Source organism: Podarcis melisellensis (genome assembly GCF_964234715.1).
Source record: "Podarcis melisellensis genome assembly, chromosome: 2".
In the NCBI taxonomy this organism is placed as follows: domain Eukaryota; kingdom Metazoa; phylum Chordata; class Lepidosauria; order Squamata; family Lacertidae; genus Podarcis; species Podarcis melisellensis.
Genome location: NC_138529.1, coordinates 61596504 through 61614485, shown reverse-complemented (window position 1 = coordinate 61614485; position 17982 = coordinate 61596504). Strand labels below are relative to the sequence as shown.

Here is a 17982-nt window from a genome sequence, read left to right as displayed (position 1 = left end):
GGATATAGTTGGGGTGTGGGGGTGTGGATGGCTTTTGCCTAGAGGCAGAGAGCAAAAAAGCTGGGTGGAACTACTAGCTGTGAGGTATGAAGATGAAGGGGAACAGTGATGCAAGCATCCTGACCTTTGCTATTCAGTGGATTAAGGTGCCATTCATGTTGAGAGGACAATACTAGAGACATGATATTAGTCTGGCAATTAGTTGTTGCTGTTAGAATTTGTATATCAGCCTAAGTATGTAGATCTCAAGGCAGTTCACAACATAAAATTACAATATAAAAAACACAAAATACATAATAAAAATAATTCTTTTTTGTTGCTGTTGCTTCAGTGACTCCTAGATTATGTTCTTTAGACCCTGTCTTCATTCCCCCCAATATTATCAGCACTTAAGCTGTATATTATTAATTCATCCCCATGTGGTTTCTTACCACGCTGTGTGCATGAAGACCAATGCACTCATAGCCAGATCTATTTTCTATGAAGACCTAGGCCTTTGCTTTGTGAAGCACACCAGTTCAGGTGTAGGCACTGCCATTGCCACATCTCCACCTGAATTTTTAAGAGCTTCAGGGGCTGAAAAGGAAGCATGCTATGGAGCAAGGCCTCTCATAAATGCAGGAACCAGGACACTTGCTTCTGTTGCTTACAAATGTAAAGCATGACCGCAACGAACATGTTTGCAACTGAACCTCTAATTCTGATGGAGATAGGGAGACCCAACTGATTACAGAACCTTGGTGGCAAACATGGGTTTGCTTCTGCGCAATGTGCAATGGCCTTAGATGTCACATTGCCAAGGAAAGATGTCACTCTGCAAAGGAAAACAACAGCAGCACCTGCATGCTATTTTTGTATGATGTGTGGGGCAGATACAAGCAAGCAGTCAGCGAGTACATTTTTAATACTAAATATTTAGTTGTGTTTTGATGCTGCACCCGTTGTTGTGAGGTTCATGTTACGTATTCAGTGGTCTGTGTTTGCCTGAGCTTGAGTCAGGACTAAGGATTCTAAGCCCCTGTGTTCTGATTTGATACATGATATCCAATCACAGAACATTTCAGGATTTGGGCCTCTGCCATTGGCCCTTAAACTCTGAGTCATGATTCCCAGCTTGGAAGTTTAGGCAGCCAATCACATTGAGAGTGGGAGTTGTCCAGGCCTACAGAAATGTATACTGTATAAGCAGTTGCTTTGCCCCTGTTGTCGAGTTCTGTTAATTCAATAAAGGTTCTTGCTGTTATCACTGTTTCTTGCCTTGTGGGAACCCACCTACACTTCAGTTCAGACCTTCAGTGCCTTGCATGTACAACCTCCTAGGTCCAGCCCATTCTGTGGGCAAACATGGATGCTCAGATATCAAACCCTTGGATAAAACCTCTACACTTTTTATACTCTTCTTGCTACCGGCAGGCTGCCTACGAGGTCCAAGGACGGTCTCTGCTTGATTCTGTTCCTGGGCCCCAGCTTTGACTGCTTCTCTCTTTCTGGTAATCCCAGCCTCAGGTATAATTCATGTCTTCCTCTTTCTCCTTGCCAGCGCCTCTCATGTGCTCGGTTTCTTGAGGTTTCCATGTGCTTTTCATTTAAAACGAAGGTGGGGAAACCTGTGACTATCCACAACTCCCTTTGCCCATGCTGGCTGGGGCTGATGGGAGTTGGAGTCCAACAACACCCTCAGAATCGCGAGGCCTCTCCACTTTCCTCCTTGCCTTTGGACCAGTCCTGTTCTGAGCGTAATATTGGGACAGGTTAAAAAGAAGCAGCAAGCAGATCCTCCAGTTTGCTTTGTTCTGCAGGGGCAGGAGGGAAAAGAAGGGAGGGCTGCACAAACTTTTCCCAGACCTGGAAAGGAAATGGCAATTTGACAGTGCCCTCTGTGGGGGCGGCTGGGAGAAGAAGGGCAGATCTGTGTTCTGTTTGGCTGATCTCTTGCCTGGCTGCCGTGGAGTACTAACAGAAGGGCCTTGTAGTGTGCACAGGATGGGACAGGAGGGAAGGAGGCATTCTGGCCCTCGTGCAGTCAAAGAAACCGCTATTCTCTGGCCGAGGATGCCACAGGGAAGGGGCGTGCGGAAAAACAAACACTGGGCTGAGAGCAGCTTTTCATCGTCAGCAAGAGGGGCTTTCTTTGGAAGGCTGGCTATGTAAACATTGTGACTGGAGGGAGCAGCTTCTGCTGGGAGAAGGAACTGGAGCAAGGCGGCATTAATTAATCCGGAATAATAGGACCTGACCCTGCGTCCGAGCCAAGCACAGGACCGCTGAGAGACGTTGGGAGGCGAGGCTTGCTCCCTTCCCCCAGACTTTGAAATGTACCAGTGTTATTCTCGGCATCAGTCCCAGTTCCAGCCGACTCCCTTCAAAAACCACTGTGGGTCAGGACTCCCACTTGGGGCTACGTCTGGAATCTGTCTGCAAAGCTTGTCGGAGCTTTGGTTTCCCCACTGCACTCTGGACATCCCAGGCCTTGGCTTGGATTAAAATCACTTTGCAGGCTCCGCCACTAGCACATTCCCAGACCCGATCTGGCCTTCCTCTGGGCTCCTGTCAGGGACTTCAGGCCTGATCTCCTAAGGTTCTCATGCTCAGACCAAGCCCTGGGTTGAGTTCAATGCTCGAGCGATGGAAGCAGGAATCCTGTATGCACTTAGCAGGAAGCTAAGTCCCATTGAACTTGATGGGACTTACTTCAATGTGGGCTTGCACAGGAAACAGAGCTTTATATTAGGGTTTAGTGATGATCTGGTAAAACATAAAGTAACAGTACCTGTATGTCACACAGAGAAGGGCTGTAGCTCTGTGGCACAGCATCTGTTGGGGGGGGTCCCTGGTCCTCTGGCATCTCCAGGTACACCGTCTGAACCCCTGGAGAACTGCTGCCAGTCAGTGTGGACAATGTTGGGCTAGATCAACCAATGATCTGTCTCAGTATAAGGCAGCTTGCTGTGTTGCTAGGTACCCTTTCCTTAATTTATATAAGAGGAACATAATTGCTTTCTTCTGGAGACTGCTAAATTAAATTAGCTGCAATGTAGACAGGTTAAAAACAAGGAATTTAAAAATGAAGCATACAGTTTAACTCCCCCTGGTGGTTTGAAGCTACATATCTTTTCCCTTTTAGAGTTTTCTTCTTACAAAAAAGTATTAAAAGTACCTTAGCATGTTCCTAAGTTTTCCACTGAGGCTGCTGTCAGGTATGAAATCATGAAGTAGCTGACAGGATCCCAACAGCCATTATGAATGTCGTTTTCCTGAGAGTCAAGGAGGAGGTTAAAATGCAAAGTGGAGCAAGAATGAAAGGAATAGCACATCACAGCTGCCATCTTTACTCTGTATGCTGGGCTGGCCCAGGACATTTTGCGGCCTGCGGGAGAACAGCAAATAGCCTCAACACTGGCTCCAAGACAGTGAGCCCCACATTCAGTGCCTCTCCCTGTCTCTGGTAATAAAAATACAGTAATAATAAATTAAGTAACCACACTGCCTTTTAATGTCATCCCACATCAGCCACCTGAGGCTGCTGCTTCACTCTGCCTAATGGTAGGGCTGGCCGTGTGTGTGTGTGTGTGTGTGTGTGTGTGTGTGTGTGTGTAAGAGGGAGAAACGCACACACTGGGGGAAAGGAATACCCTTCCTTGTGCAATGAAAGCACATGTGAGAGGGGTCTGAGGCCATGCTGGATAGCTCTGTCCCCACGTGCATGTGTGTGTGTGTACACACACACACACACACCAGACATCTGTTTGGTGTCTTGTGAAGGAGACTGCATATGCACATAGGGTTTCTGAGGGAAAATTCAGATTGGCCAACAATTCATGTGGAGACCTAGGAGCATATATCAGCATGCGCTTTGGACTACTTCCCTAGCCACCAAATGTGTGGCAGAGGGCCAGAGCCAATACAATCCCCTCACGTTTGCTTTCATTAATCCAAAAGAAACGCTATGCCTTAGGGATGAGGAATCCCCATGGGCACCAATGGGGGACCGCCCCCCTAAAGAGCCATGCAGGAAAGGGGCAAGGACAATCTCCTTTCCAAACATGGGTGGTGGGGAGTAGATCAATAAGCCTCGCCTCCCTCCCAGGTGCTGCCTTCCTAGGCATAATCTGGCTCCCTGTGCCTGTAACTGAACAGACATCTAGTTTGGCCTTGGGCAAGAAACAAGGGAAACGTCCTTGACAGCTGCTTCCAGAATTGACAACGATGATTAAAATAGACCTTGCAGTGCCCACTTCATTCTGTATGTCAGGAGGTCCATTCTCACGCCTTCAGATAACAAAGGCCTTTTTACACCAAGGCATCACGCAGATGAGGCTCTATCACATGGCTTTTCTGCATGGCTATCAACAAGCCTTTCAGGAAATGGATCCTAATGCTCTAGCTAATGAGTTCATCCAGAGATCACCAACATATTCAGTGTAGAAGAATTCTATCACTGAAGTCAAGTGCTTTTTAGTGGTCTGTTTCTGCCTCATCCTGCTTGAAAATATGCTCCTTTTTATATGAGTGGTCCAAACCTTCTACCTTGTTTGTTCATCCCACCAAGTGCCTGGTAACCACTGCTTTGGAAAGCAGACTTGTGTCCTAAAAGAAGCAAGAGTTGCTGTGTTATGAGTGATGGACTCCTAGGGTAAAATGCCTAAAATTCCCATGTTCGGTTCCTGCTCAGACAAGTTGGGGGCTTCACTTTGCTGGTTCTTTTCCCTGTTGAATCTTGATGTGCCTGCTCCTCTGTGGATATAAGCTTCTTAACCAGAGATTGGTCTGGCCCATTCATAGTGCTGGAAAAGCTGTGTAACTGGTGCAGAATAAGAGTCTTGCAGATAGGGAGGGGTCGCAGCTGGGTGGTACTAGGAAGCATCCTGTACTTTGCCTTCTCCAGCAACAAGCCGGAAGGCTGTCTCTCCTCCGCACTTGTTCCAGCAACTCCTGGCCCTTGGCCAATTGGGTTTTGCCTAGCCTGCAAATTTGCAACAGAGGCAGAAATTAAGAAAATGTATTTGGCAGACGTCTGGGGCACCCGCCACGCCCCATTGACAGAGAAACGCATGGCAGGCTGTCTGTCTGTGAGCACCCACTTCAAACCCCAAAGAGTGCAGACCCTGCCTGGGTCTTTTTAGCTATCATCACTGGGCTTCTGGGTTTCTGGGCTTCCTCTCTCACCCATGTGTTTCTCAAAGGGCTCCTAGCAGCGTTTCTGACTTTAATTTTAGACACCTCCCTCACCTCTCCTGTATTTCAAGGACCCGGGACCTTGCTGGTCTCCCTTGCAATTTCTACATCGTGAGGCCAGCCATGCCAAACAGTCTGCCTTGCTCACATGCATCAACCACCAGTAAATTTACCATGCTCTCCTATACATGAGTAAAGGTAAAGGGACCATTAGGTCCAGTCGTGGCTGACTCTGGGGTTGTGGCGCTCATCTCGCTTTATTGGCCGAGGGAGCCAGCGTACAGCTTCTGGGTCATGTGTCCAGCATGACTAAGCTGCTTCTGGCGAACCAGAGCAGCGCATGGAAATGCTGTTTACCTTCCTGCCAGAGTGGTACCTATTTATCTACTTGCACTTTGACATACTTTTGAACTACTAGGTTGGCAGGAGCAGGGACTGAGCAATGGGAGCTCACCCTGTCGCAGGGATTCGAACTGCCGACCTTCTGATCGGCAAGCCCTAGGCTCTGTGGTTTAACCCACAGTGCCACCCGCATCCCTATACATGATTACTCAGAGGTAAATCCCACTGTGACCCATGCAACCTGCTTCAAAGTAAGCGTGCATTGGAATGGTGCATTAGCTGGGCCTTCTGGGGATATTAAACTCTCCTCTTTCACATACAGCAGGATATGAAAACTTCAGTTCCACCCTGATCCCCTCCTCTCCGCCCCCCTTCAGACACCACATTTGGAGCTCTAACTAAACTGCACGTCATTTTTCACTTCGACAGGTTAAAATAAACCTCTTCTCGTTCCCAGTCTGGTATTCATTAGGCTTATTCTTAATTTCCTCAAGCATTTTCCATCGGCCCGAGTCTGGTGGGGGTGAGGTGGAAAAGACCAGCTTCTATCTTTTCATCTGAAGGGGACCCTGTCTGAAGACAACATGGCAACATTCCACAGCCCCTGGATTCAGTTTACACTTCAGTGGCCTGCAGGCCACATCACAAGGGAATCGGTGCAAACCCTGGCGCCTGATGGAAAACCCAGCAGCCAGTCAGCAAAGGGAGGCAGACATAACTTCCCCTTACACCAACTCTATGGCAAAATCCATCGGATGATCCACCCAGCAACTCTAAACCCCTAGAGCTACTTTGTCAACCTAGCGCCCAACAACTCAAATCCAGGCTGTGCTGGCTGGCTAGGCCGGGGCTGATGGGAGTTGTAGTCCAAAACACCTGGAGGGCACCAGGTTGGCAAAGCCTACTCAGATGAGCTGGTTTACCACCAGATATGCAAGCAATGGAGTTGCAGCCAAGGGCCAAGGGCAGCGCCCCACGATACATTTGCAAACATGTGTTTTATTTCATTCACCAACATCTTAGGCATGCATACACCTTTAAAAAATAAAACAAAAGCATAATGTGTCAGTTTTGACCCTAAGCCAGATGGTCAAAATGGGAATCTCAATGCCAATTTATCCAAGACAGAGGTTCTCAAACTATGGTCCATGGACTTCCTGGTTGTAGACAAGCTCCATTCAGGTTGTCTGTGAAAAGGCTGTGGAACAGTTTAGAGCAGTGGTTCCCAACTGGTGGTCCGCAGACCCAAGGGGGTCTGTATAACCTACCCAGGGAGTCCATGGCATAGAAAACTACCATAGAGATATCAAAAGTAGGGGGTCCATGGCCTGGCTTTTGAAAAACTGGGGGTCCGAAGTACTTAGCTAATTGGGAACAGTTGGTTTAGAATATCTGCACTTGGACCTGTGCTTTAAATTGCTGGGTTTTGCCATAATTTATGTCTTGTTTTTTGTGATATTAATCTCCTGGTGTGTGTGTTTTTCTTTTTCTTTGCAGTTCTATTAATGTATTATGAACTTGCTCCTGCAATCCTGATGGATGGATGAAAAGTGGTCCATAAATAGAAGAAACAATAAACAAACAGATAAACTTGAATTATTACTTTTCAGATAACAGTGATCAAGACCATTTCAGTCAGAGGAGATCAAACAGAGTAAGAAGCTCTGGCCTGGGGCCTAAGATTTTCATAATACAGCACTATTTTTGATGAAGATACCAGTATAGAAGGGGAAATGCTGTTTATCCTCATCTTTAACCCAGAAGCACATCCACGATATTAGAAAAGCAAGGTTTTATTAAGTGGTCCAACAACCGCAGCGCCGCCCCCGCGCCCCACAATTTTCAAGTGGGGGAGTTTGAGAGCTGCTCAGTTCTCTTTGCAATAGCCATGCACCACCTTAAGAGCTCCTTCCCTTGAAGCATTTGCTTTTATTCCATTTGAAATGCACATCTGTGACCCTGCCATTGTCACAAAATGGGGGGGGGGGGAATAGCACATGCCACTATTAGGAACAAGTCCACCGATCATTCTCTCCAAAGCATCTTAAGAAAACAGATGCTAGTTTCCTTAGGCTTCCATAAAGGTAAAGGGACCCCTGACCGTTAGGTCCAGTCGCAGACGACTCTGGGGTTGCGCGCTCATCTCGCTCTATAGGCTGAGGGAGCCGGCATTTGTCCGCAGACAGCCTACGGGTCATGTGGCCAGCATGACTAAACCACTTCTGGAGAACCAGAGCAGCGCATGGAAAGGCCATTTACCTTCCCACCAGAGCGGTACCTATTTATCTACTTGCACTGGTGTGCTTTCGAACTGCTGGGTGGGCAGGAGCAGGGACCGAACAACGGGAGCTCACCCCGTTGTAGGGATTTGAACCACCAACCTTCTGATCAGCAAGCCCTAGGCTCTGTGGTTTAGACCACAGTGCCACCCGCGTCCCTTAGGCTTCCATAGGATCCATTATAAACAGTATGTTTGGTGGAGTGTGTGTTTGCACAATTTACACACTTATGACCATGCTGGCAGCATTCTTTTCCAAACAGAAACGTGTTGCCGGATCTCAGACATCTGCCACTAAAAAGGAGACTGCTCCTTCCACTGTTAATTGGAGATATTGCTAATCTCCAGCCATCTACTATCAGCTCCTGCCACAGCAGGGGGAGATTAAAGGAGTCAGGACTAATTTATATAAGGAGGTATGCACAACTCATCCCTGCAATTAAATCAGTATGTGAGGGGAGCCTGGTGGGCCTTTGTCCAGGTGCTCAGGGATCCACTCAGGAATGTCCATTGGCTGGTCGCGCATAAGGTCAATGGCAGACGTCAACTAGTTCCAAAAACAGTATCGTAAATGCAGTAAAAAAAAGTGTAAGAAAAATAGGGTTGAACCATCCGAAGTCAAAGGTTTGAATGAAGCTCTTGTATCTGTAGCCAGCACAGTATTTGCACTCCTGATATAAACAGGTTTTGAGAGCCATCTCTAGGAATTATAGTACTGTAAGGAATCACAGCACAGGACTGGCTATATCCTCTAACTTTGTTTCTCATCACTGAGAGAGGAGGTGTTTGAGCGGGTGAAGCCATGACAGTATAAGACAGGGATATGGATAGAGAAATGGTGCAAGTAGATAAATAGGTGGCAGGAAGGTAAACGGCATTTCCATGCGCTCTGGCTTCCATCATCATGTTCTGTTGCACCAGAAGCAGTTTAGTCATGTTGGCCCCATGACCCAGAAAGTTGTCTGTGGACAAACGTCGGCTCCCTCGGCCTGAAAGCAAGATGAGCGCCGCAACCCCATAGTCGCCTTTGACTGAACTTAACCATCCAGGGGGTCTTTTACCTTTTACCTCTCCAGATGTTATTGGATTTCAAATCCATCGGCCCAAATTATTGGATTACCCCCATATTGAGTAAACCCAAATTTACATGGAGAAAGCATCAGGATTGGTGTTGTTTGAGGGTAACCTCATGTGTACCAAGCAAATTAAATGAGAACACAGACAACTGCAAACACATAGCAAAGTGCTGAGTTGTTTTGTAATCTCTAAAACTCGTTATTCTTCCTTGCAGAAAATGGAGAAGTTATGGACTGTACTTGGTTGTTTCAAATCAAACTTTAAAGGTGCCCTGCATGAAAATCCCTGGATGTAGCAACCTCCAATTTGGCAGGCTTATCTACCTGCATCTACAAATGGCTCCTGCATCTAACAAATGCCATCCACTTTTGTGAAGAGGAAAAGTTACAGACATTTTTCAATTCCCAATTAGAGTAAGTAGAGTTGGGGCGGGGAGAGAGTCGTTTTTACCAGATCTCATTTTGTCCTGAATATTGAGATGATTTGGAAAGACACAGAATACTGCAAAATAGAGTCCTGCTTCCCAAAGCTACAGATAAAAGTTGAATCTTGCGACTAGTGCACACTTCTAGGATTTATGAAACCTTGATTATCTCTCTTTCACAATACAGTGGTACCTCGGTTTATGAACTTAATCCATTCCTGAAGTCCGTTCTTAAACCGAGGTGCGTTTTCCTTAAGGAGGTCTCCCACCACCAGTGCCCTTCCACCATTCAGCTTCCGTTCTTAGACCGAGGTAAAGTTTGCAAAATGGGACACTACTTCCGGTTTTGTGGAGTTCGTAAACAGAATAGTTTGTAAACAGGGCTGTTCTTAAACCGAGGTACCACTGTATGATTTCAGAAGATATTATCTAGCACCCACATGGCTAGATGTCGTCCAATCTGGTTGCCACCCGCCTCTGAAACCTATAGGTTTCAGTGGAGCAGAAATGGTTGGGCTACAAAGCCAGGAGTCCTGCTTCTCTTTTTTCTACTGTTACTACTAGTAGGGAAATGTATCTAGGCTCTGATCCCGGGACAGAGCTATGTTGTTCCAGCCAGCAATGAGTGTGCCGTGGCTGGAGATGGGAGAGGGAGGCAGAAGGCAGAGGTTTGAAGGCCATGGGCGACCTGTAATTAAATACTCTGTAGAGCACTTAAGAGAATGATTGATTGCATATAAAGTGCTACGTTTAGTGTGGTTAAATTTAAAATGTGTTTACTAGGATGCCAGGCTGGCTTGGGAAGGCAAAATCTAATCTGGGCCCTAAGCAATTTAGAGCCCTCCATGCACAAACTAGGAAACGCCTCACCTGAAGCTCTTTAAACCCTGGGCCCTTTTTGGAAGGACAGGTCCAACTTCAGAAATGTTAGAGGATGCCCCGGGGCCTGTGTCTGGGAGCAAAACACAGTTCCCTATAGAAAGTGCAAAATATGCAGCCCCAGGGGGCTTTGGGGGTGGGGGTTCTTCTTCTTCTTTTCATCCCTTCCACTACTGATTTCTTAATGGCATAACTGAAGGGAAAGCAGAGCATAAATGTTACATGTTTTGTGTTCAATGCTCTCTTTTTATTCTGGGCAGCCACCCCACACAGCAAGGGTGACAGGAAGGTGCTGCTGAGTGACAAGCAACTCTTAGCCAACAAAGCAAGAGCCACTGAGAATGTTGGCAGCCAGAAATGCACTGCTGGAATCTGAAGTTCATGCACACAGCAGCTCTTCACGTTGGCAGAGGCGTGCCAATTTCATCTTCCTCCTCCATGAAAGTAACCATCACAGCATTAATACAAATATCCCCTTTCCATAGCTCTGTTGTTTAGAGCATGGTGCTGTTAATGCCAAGGTTGCAGGTTCAATCCTTGCATGGGACAGCTGCAAATTACTGCATTGCAAGGTTTGGATTAGATGATCCTCAGGATCCCTCCCATAAAATCTGCAATTCTATGATTTGGGTAATGGATGCAGCAGAATGGAGGGACTTGCAGGACGATTGTGCAGAAGGAAAGAAATGCAGTGCAGACAAACTCTGAAGGATTATGCCTGACAAACCAGGCATGAGAAAAAGGCTAGTCCTGGACCTCATCGAAAGGTTGTTTTCATTGTATCAGAATTCTGACATGTTCCTGAAAATAGCAGTCTGCCCTCCGCTCAATAACCTTCAGCCTTCATGCAAACTACTGCAGTGGAAGGTGGAACTATGAGCTGATTGGAAAGCTCACCACAAATAGACTTTCTGACCTTCTTTTTACTAGCTTGGCACTGTGAGCAGCATATTCAGAGGGGAAACAGAACACACTGCATTCAGGTTTTGGGTGGCAAATGTTTTCAGTGTTCCCAAGGAGGTGTCCACAGAGCCCATAGTGTCCCCAGACTCCAAGCCATTGCCACCCTCAGTTCTTTGGCCTATTTTCCCAGCCTCAGACCGGGCACTGAGGAAGCCGCTGGTGCTCTGAAAATGCTTTGGGGCTTGTGGGTTGTGTTGTTTCCTTGCTGGAATGCTGTCTCAAAGAGGTCAGAAGACAAGAAGCCAAATACATTTCCCAGACCCTGTGAGGGGGATGTGGTTTCAGCTAATGTGTTTTGGGGCTTTCTGGCCTTGCTTGTTGTGTAATGTTTCTGCTTCCTCTAATAAACTCGCAGAGTTTTGTCAACAAGACAGCGGTACAAATGAGCAATTTGTCTGCCTCATTCCCCTCTCTCTGGTCTTCTTTGCTGCACCAGGGTTTCTTTCTTTCTTTCCCAAGAAGCGGTTTCAAAAGCTGGTGTTCATTTACAGAATACATGTGGGACCTGCAACAAAATATTGTAGCATGGAGCCTTCTATTCAGAATGCCTCATTCCAGGGTCCTCTAGAGGTTGTGGGACTCCATTAGCCTCAGAAATGTCCAGGAGTCATGGGAGCCCTGTCTGGAGCACCCAACATGGGCTCTCCCTGCCCTAGTCCATTCCCCTCTTCCTTGTTTTCATTTTCTTTTCCTCTGCCCCGCTCTCCAGCAATAAGTCAGCATTCTTGAGCATGCCAAGTCCTTAGGAAGCTATTTTTGTGTTTTTCTCCTCCCCCTTAAAAAATAAAAATGGGTACTTCTGCAAACCTTGCCCCCACCTGTGAACCAAGCACGCTGATATCTTCCAACTTGTATAGTGGTACCTCGGGTTAAGTACTTAATTCGTTCCGGAGGTCCATTCTTAACCTGAAACTGTTCTTAACCTGAAGCACCACTTCAGCCGCCAGAGCACGATTTCTGTTCTCATCCTGAAGCAAAGTTCTTAACCCAAGGTACTATTTCTGGGTTAGCGGAGTCTGTAACCTGAAGCGTATGTAACCCGAGGTACCACCACATAGGTGAAGCTCTTTGGCAAGACGGATCCCTAAGTTTGCTGCTAGTATACATCAGCTTTTCCCAACCTGAAGCTCTCCAGAATTTTTGGAGTAAAACTCTCATCATCCCTGACTATTGCCTATGCTGGCTGAAGCTGATGGCAGGTGGAATCCAGAATGGCACCTGTTTGCGTTGACTTTCCCCCTTAATTTCTAAAAGGCTTGCATCGAGCAAGAAGTTTTGTTTCATACTCCTAATTCCAGGGGCTGTGTAGAAATCATGCACTCTTTCTTATTTTTATAGGGTTGAGCTGTGACAGGGAGAAAAAATATTGAAAATATTATTTCAAGCCAACACCTTTTCAAGGAGAGTGAGGGGACAATAGCATTCTTGCCAGGATGAGGGTGAAGGGAAGACATCCAGAGGTACTTTGTTGTATTGTCAAAGAGGGAGGGGGTAAATTAATGCTCAAAGCAAGTAAAGTGTTGTATGTGGGACTCAGCTGCAATTACAACACACTAAGTCTGGCTTCCTGGTTGAGACGGGATAAATTGAAGAACCCTGCGGTTGACACACTGATGTCAGCCAAGAGGATCGCACACCCATCCCAGACCCCAAATGCTGCTATTTAGGCCACGTGCGTCATAGTCGGAGGAGCAGCCTGCAGCGGAATAGCTCGAGAGGCCCCATGCAGATGAGCCACTGTGGAAATAAGCATAGCCCCTTTTGTCTCTGCCGGGATACAACATTCCACTGTGCTCAGGCAATGAGACCTTTGCACTGTGGTGAACTGTGTGCTTCATTTCCCTGTCTGTCCTAGACCTTACCCACCCACTCTGCTTCCCTCTCAAAGCACAGAGGAGACCGGCAGGGAGAAAGGATTAAAAGCCACCTCAAGGTCTGGGCACAGTGTGCCTTTCCAGGGGCCCAGCCACTGCCTTTACAGTGGCAGTCACTACAATCAAATGCAGACAGTATGCAAAGCCCATTGATCCCAAGGGGGTAGTTAGAAAACGCTTAGCATCCTGTTTCTGTGTATGCCCGTTCCTTATTCACCAGAACAAGTAGAAACCAAACCCAATCTCCAGTCAGCATGGGGAATTTGTACCAGATGTTGGGTGGCACACTGGCAACATGATCACGTTAAGCTATGTAGAAATTGCTCTGTACTGGTTTCTCCTGGTTCTACTGAAAGTGGAATAGATTTTTAATTTTGGATTGAATTGTGTAGTTTAGGATATCTCCAAGCCATGGAACTCAGCAGCTTGTGATCCATGTTAAAAAAAAAGCACAAAAATCATTTTTGACTGACTGACAGAACCAATCTCTTTATGCAGTGGAGAATGCATGAGTTACCCTTTATTGCTGGGCAGTTTGCAATAATTATTCTGTTTTGCGTCAGGGTGAATTCACCAAAATTCGCCTGGAATTGTTTTATTTGAGCCAGAGCTCATGCCTTCAAAAGGCATGAACTGGTATATATACTGCTTAGTAGTATGCCTTATGTGGGGAGGGAAAACTCTCAACTCCTATTCTAAAAGGATATATTAGGCCATAAGAACCGGTTGGCCCCACCCAAGCTAATAAGCATAATTTTCTAGCTAGCTCTGTGACCTTTCAAGACATCTCAGGGGCTTTATGTGTGGGTGTTTGACCAAGGATCTGTTTTGTAAGTCAGTGCTCTCCTTTCCCATTAGAGAAATTATTTCGCTGCAGCTTGCTAACTATGGGCAATAATCATGATGATAAAGCCCATGTACCTGGGACCCCAAGGCCTCTATTGCATGTGGAAGTCCTTTATTTATTCCATGGGGAAGTCTTCCCAGATGGAGCTCTAACAGCATGTCAAGATTGCCATCTGCTCACCTCTGCATTATCAGCCAGCCCCTGCTCTCTCTCCTAGCTCTAGATTTTTATTCAAATCAAGAGTGATAATGATCTACCCAGCGAGTAGCAGAGCACGGACAACCATCTCAGCCAGTAGTACATTTTTAAGTGGGCATCACATGCTAAACACTGTTGCCCATTTCCCCGCCAGCAGTGGGTTAACTTACAAGCAAAAGTAAGCCGCAATACCTCTCATTTTTAAAAAAGAATTTGTATAGTTGTGTACAAGATGCCTCCATTGTACACTCACTGCTTTGACACAACCTTCGTGCTGAGACGTCCTCAAGAAAGGATGGTGTGGTCACTTGAGTGATATACTGGTGGAATGGGAAGATGCATCTGTCTTTTCAATTCTATCCCTGCCCAAGGCACCCGTTAGCTATTCAGAAGCAGAACATCCATTCTAAAGTTTTGAAAAGGAAACAATCTCCCACATATGCTATTCTTTCTTGAAGTATGGTGACTTGATGGTACCCTGGGGTCTAGCCCTTATAGCGGCAATAACTAGGAGACCATTCATCCTTTAAGTAGTAATTACCAGCCCCAAAAGCCCACAAAGCAAGGACTTCCTTCCTCCGAGCAGGAAAGCTTCAGCGCCTGTTGTGGAATTCTTTGCTTACCGCACTGTGTGACTCCATGGGGAACTGTTATCGGTTTTGGAGGCACTCATTGCTTCTGTAAACATGAGAGACTTCTTCCCCGCCCCACCTCAGTTTCATAGGAAGCCCTTAATTCTCAAGGACTAGATGCTCAATGAGCAAACAGAGAGATATTGTCCCCTGGCGGAACAGCAGCCATCGCCCAGAGGTGGCAGAGATTTCTGCGGAGGACAAAGAAAGAAAGTTCCACCGGATACGGTATGTAAGGCACAACACTGCACTAGCAATGGACCTCCAAACCACCCTTGGGGATGTCCCTCACTGACATTGCTCCACAAGCTTGAGTGTTTTTGCCTGGGTGGTATGTGTTTTTGAACTCTGATAATGCCACTGGCTTGTCTGGAGAAAAAAGCTCTGTGTGAGTGAGTGAGTGAGTGAGTGAGTGTGTTTAGAAAGTAGCCTACTGGACAAAGGTTGAAATTCACATCCATTGCTCCGCCCACCTCTGGCCCTGCCCACCACCAGCAGCATGTGGCCCTTGGAAGGTTGTCCACAAGAGGACACAGCCCTTTGGCTTACAGCTCCCCCAACAGGGTGCCCTCAATTCCTTTGCATCTGTAGATGCTTCCATGCTGATCAGGTAACACAGATCAGGTAGCAATATCCTTCTTACTTCCGCCACCTCTTGTTAGCAGAACTATGCCACGGGGGCAGTTCTGCACAATGGGAATTGCATGGTGCTTATGTGCATTCATTAAGGTGTCCCCACAAGATGGCAGCATCAGCTCAGAACTAAATGCAGCCAAAATGTAAAACAAAGTACAGTGGTACCTTGGTTCTCAAACTTAATCCATTCCAGAAGTCCATTCCAAAACCAAGGCGTGCTTTCCCATAGAAAGTAATGCAAGATGGATTAATCTGTTCCAAACTTTTAAAAACAACCCCTAAAACAGCAATTTAACATGAATTTTACTATCTAACAAGACCATTGATCCATAAAATGAAAGCAATAAACACCGTACTGCAGTCACACAGTCAATCAATCAATAGCTGAACTGGGTTCCACACAGTCACAAAAACAAAACAAAAAAGCTGCAAAAACAAAAACGCAAAATGAATAGCAAAAACAGACAGACCTCAGCGTAACACTCAAAATGGAGCACATTCAGCTTCCAAAAAAAGTTGGCAAACCGGAACACTTACTTCTGGGTTTACAGTGTTTGGGTTCCAAGTTGTTTGAGTACCGAGGCGTTTGAGAACCAAGGTACCACTGTACAAGAGAGTTGCACCTGCACAACCAGTCATATGAATTGCTGGTTGAAATGCAACTGTGTGGAATGCAATAGTGAGGGAGCATGTGTGCAGTGATGCCTCTTGTTGGAGAAACTTCCACCAGAATAATATAATCACCAGCGTTTTACAAAGGTGCAGTTGACATTGCTGCAAGTATGTAGAGAACCATTTTGCACAAACTGATGGCTACACAGCTGCACCCTTGCAGTCATATTACGGCAAGCATCTATCATGAATCCAAGGCAAAGCATAACTTGCCTACAAGCTTTATTTTACCTGCCACCTGGATCCCCGTTTCAAAGCTGATACTGCCACCTTCTGGCAGAATGCATCCATTAACAGCTCGCAAAACCTCAGCCATTCTAATGATGATTCACTTTAAAAAAAACCTTCATAATCCATTGCAAGGTAATCCAGAGATCACATGCTGAAAACCTTGATCGGTGTTCAAATTCTCAGCTGAAAACTAAAGATTAAAGGGTTGGAATGAAACTTTTTTTAAAAGTTTTTTTAAAAATTAAAAGAATAAACCTCTGATCTATTTTTTTGGCTATTTCATTGATGGTAATTATTTAACTGTTGTTTATTATGCCATTATGTCAACACTGGTTTTAGCAGTTTTTGCATTGGATCATGATATGTTAATCAGAGTTCCCATGAAAGTATGTCAGAACTGGGAAGTATCAATCTTCATATATATATGGTACTACACTCAACAAACCAGGTCCAATGAATGAACTAGACTGTTCCTCTAGAGCAGCCTTTCCCAAGCTAGTGCCTTCCAGAAGTTTTGGATCACAACTCCCATTATTCACAGCCAGCATGGAAAATTGTTAGGGATGATGGTTCGTGTCATCCAAAAAATCTGGAAGGCACCAGGTTGGGGAAAGCTGCGGTATTGCGTTATATTATCTCTCTGATTTGCAGTATGCTGTGTAGCCTGCACATCGCTGAAAAGGATTTGATGCTATTTTAGAATGCCTCTGTGGTAATACTTTCTGCAGCTTTGAGGTGCCATTAGCCACGACTTTGCTCAAGTTCCTGTTTGTGAACACAGAAAGTTACTTGCGGAACAGAAGCTGAGAGTCCTAGTCCTTGTAAAAAAACAAAACAAAACATTGATTTGCTGAGCCTTTAAAAAATAAAGTTATGTTCCCCATTTCACAAAAGCAGAGAGAGGAGACACACACAAAGAGACCCCACACAAATGATCTAAAAACAGACAACCCCATTTTATTAGCAGTTAGTTCAACAGGACCTTACATTAGTGACACAGTTTTCTGAACCCAAAATGAGTTCAAGTACAGATTAAAAATAAGGGAGAAAGACTCTTAAAATGTATTCCCTCCCCTTTCCTCCCTTCCCACCAAGAAAATACCCCCTTCCCATGGGAAGCCATACAGAATCTCATGCAAAACATAAAAATCTTCAGAGCGCTCGTCCTTTTATAAAGAACAAACCAAACAAACCCAGTAACAAAACACTTGTCCTCCTTAAAAACCCAGATATTGACAAGATGCCTGACATTTGCTCAGCCTTATGAATGTTGCTGACCAGTGCAAAGGCAGATTTCTCCTCACACTAGATAGGCTAAACCACACCAGCTTTTGGGAGCAGGACAAATTAATACTTTTGAACAATGATCATGTATAAAGTTTTCATCTTTTTTTGTATTTACCGCTTTGGCCATGTGATGCCTGAACCTGACACAACGGCTACCTTCAGGAGCTAAATTCAAAATGCATTTGTAAAAAAACCAAAGCAAAACTTCTGCATCATTTTGCTGCTTTTTGTGTGCACACTGCTCACAAAATTCGCAATGGGGTCAACTTTTGGGCTGCAGCTACCATTGCCTCTGCAGATTACCTGAGGGCCACCACACAAATCCTTCATACAGATAAATGAGGCCATGCTTTTCATGTTACTTAGCATCTAAACCTGTGGCTTGACCATTCTGGATGCTAGAGAGACAGGCATGGGTCAAGAACAGGACAGGAGACTTCACAGCCTCTTGGGCTTCAGCTGTAAAG

General features: G+C 45.8%; 1 long non-coding RNA gene across 1 annotated transcript in view; it reads left to right on the top strand.

The window, feature by feature from the left end:
• The first annotated feature begins 1549 nt into the window (after nucleotides 1-1549).
• The window catches only part of LOC309361859, a 157143-nt gene continuing 140710 nt past the window's right edge, over nucleotides 1550-17982 (top strand). Inside the window, exon 1 of the long non-coding RNA XR_014164672.1 lies at nucleotides 1550-1663. This is a non-coding gene — a long non-coding RNA (uncharacterized lncRNA). The remainder of the gene's footprint in view (nucleotides 1664-17982) is intronic.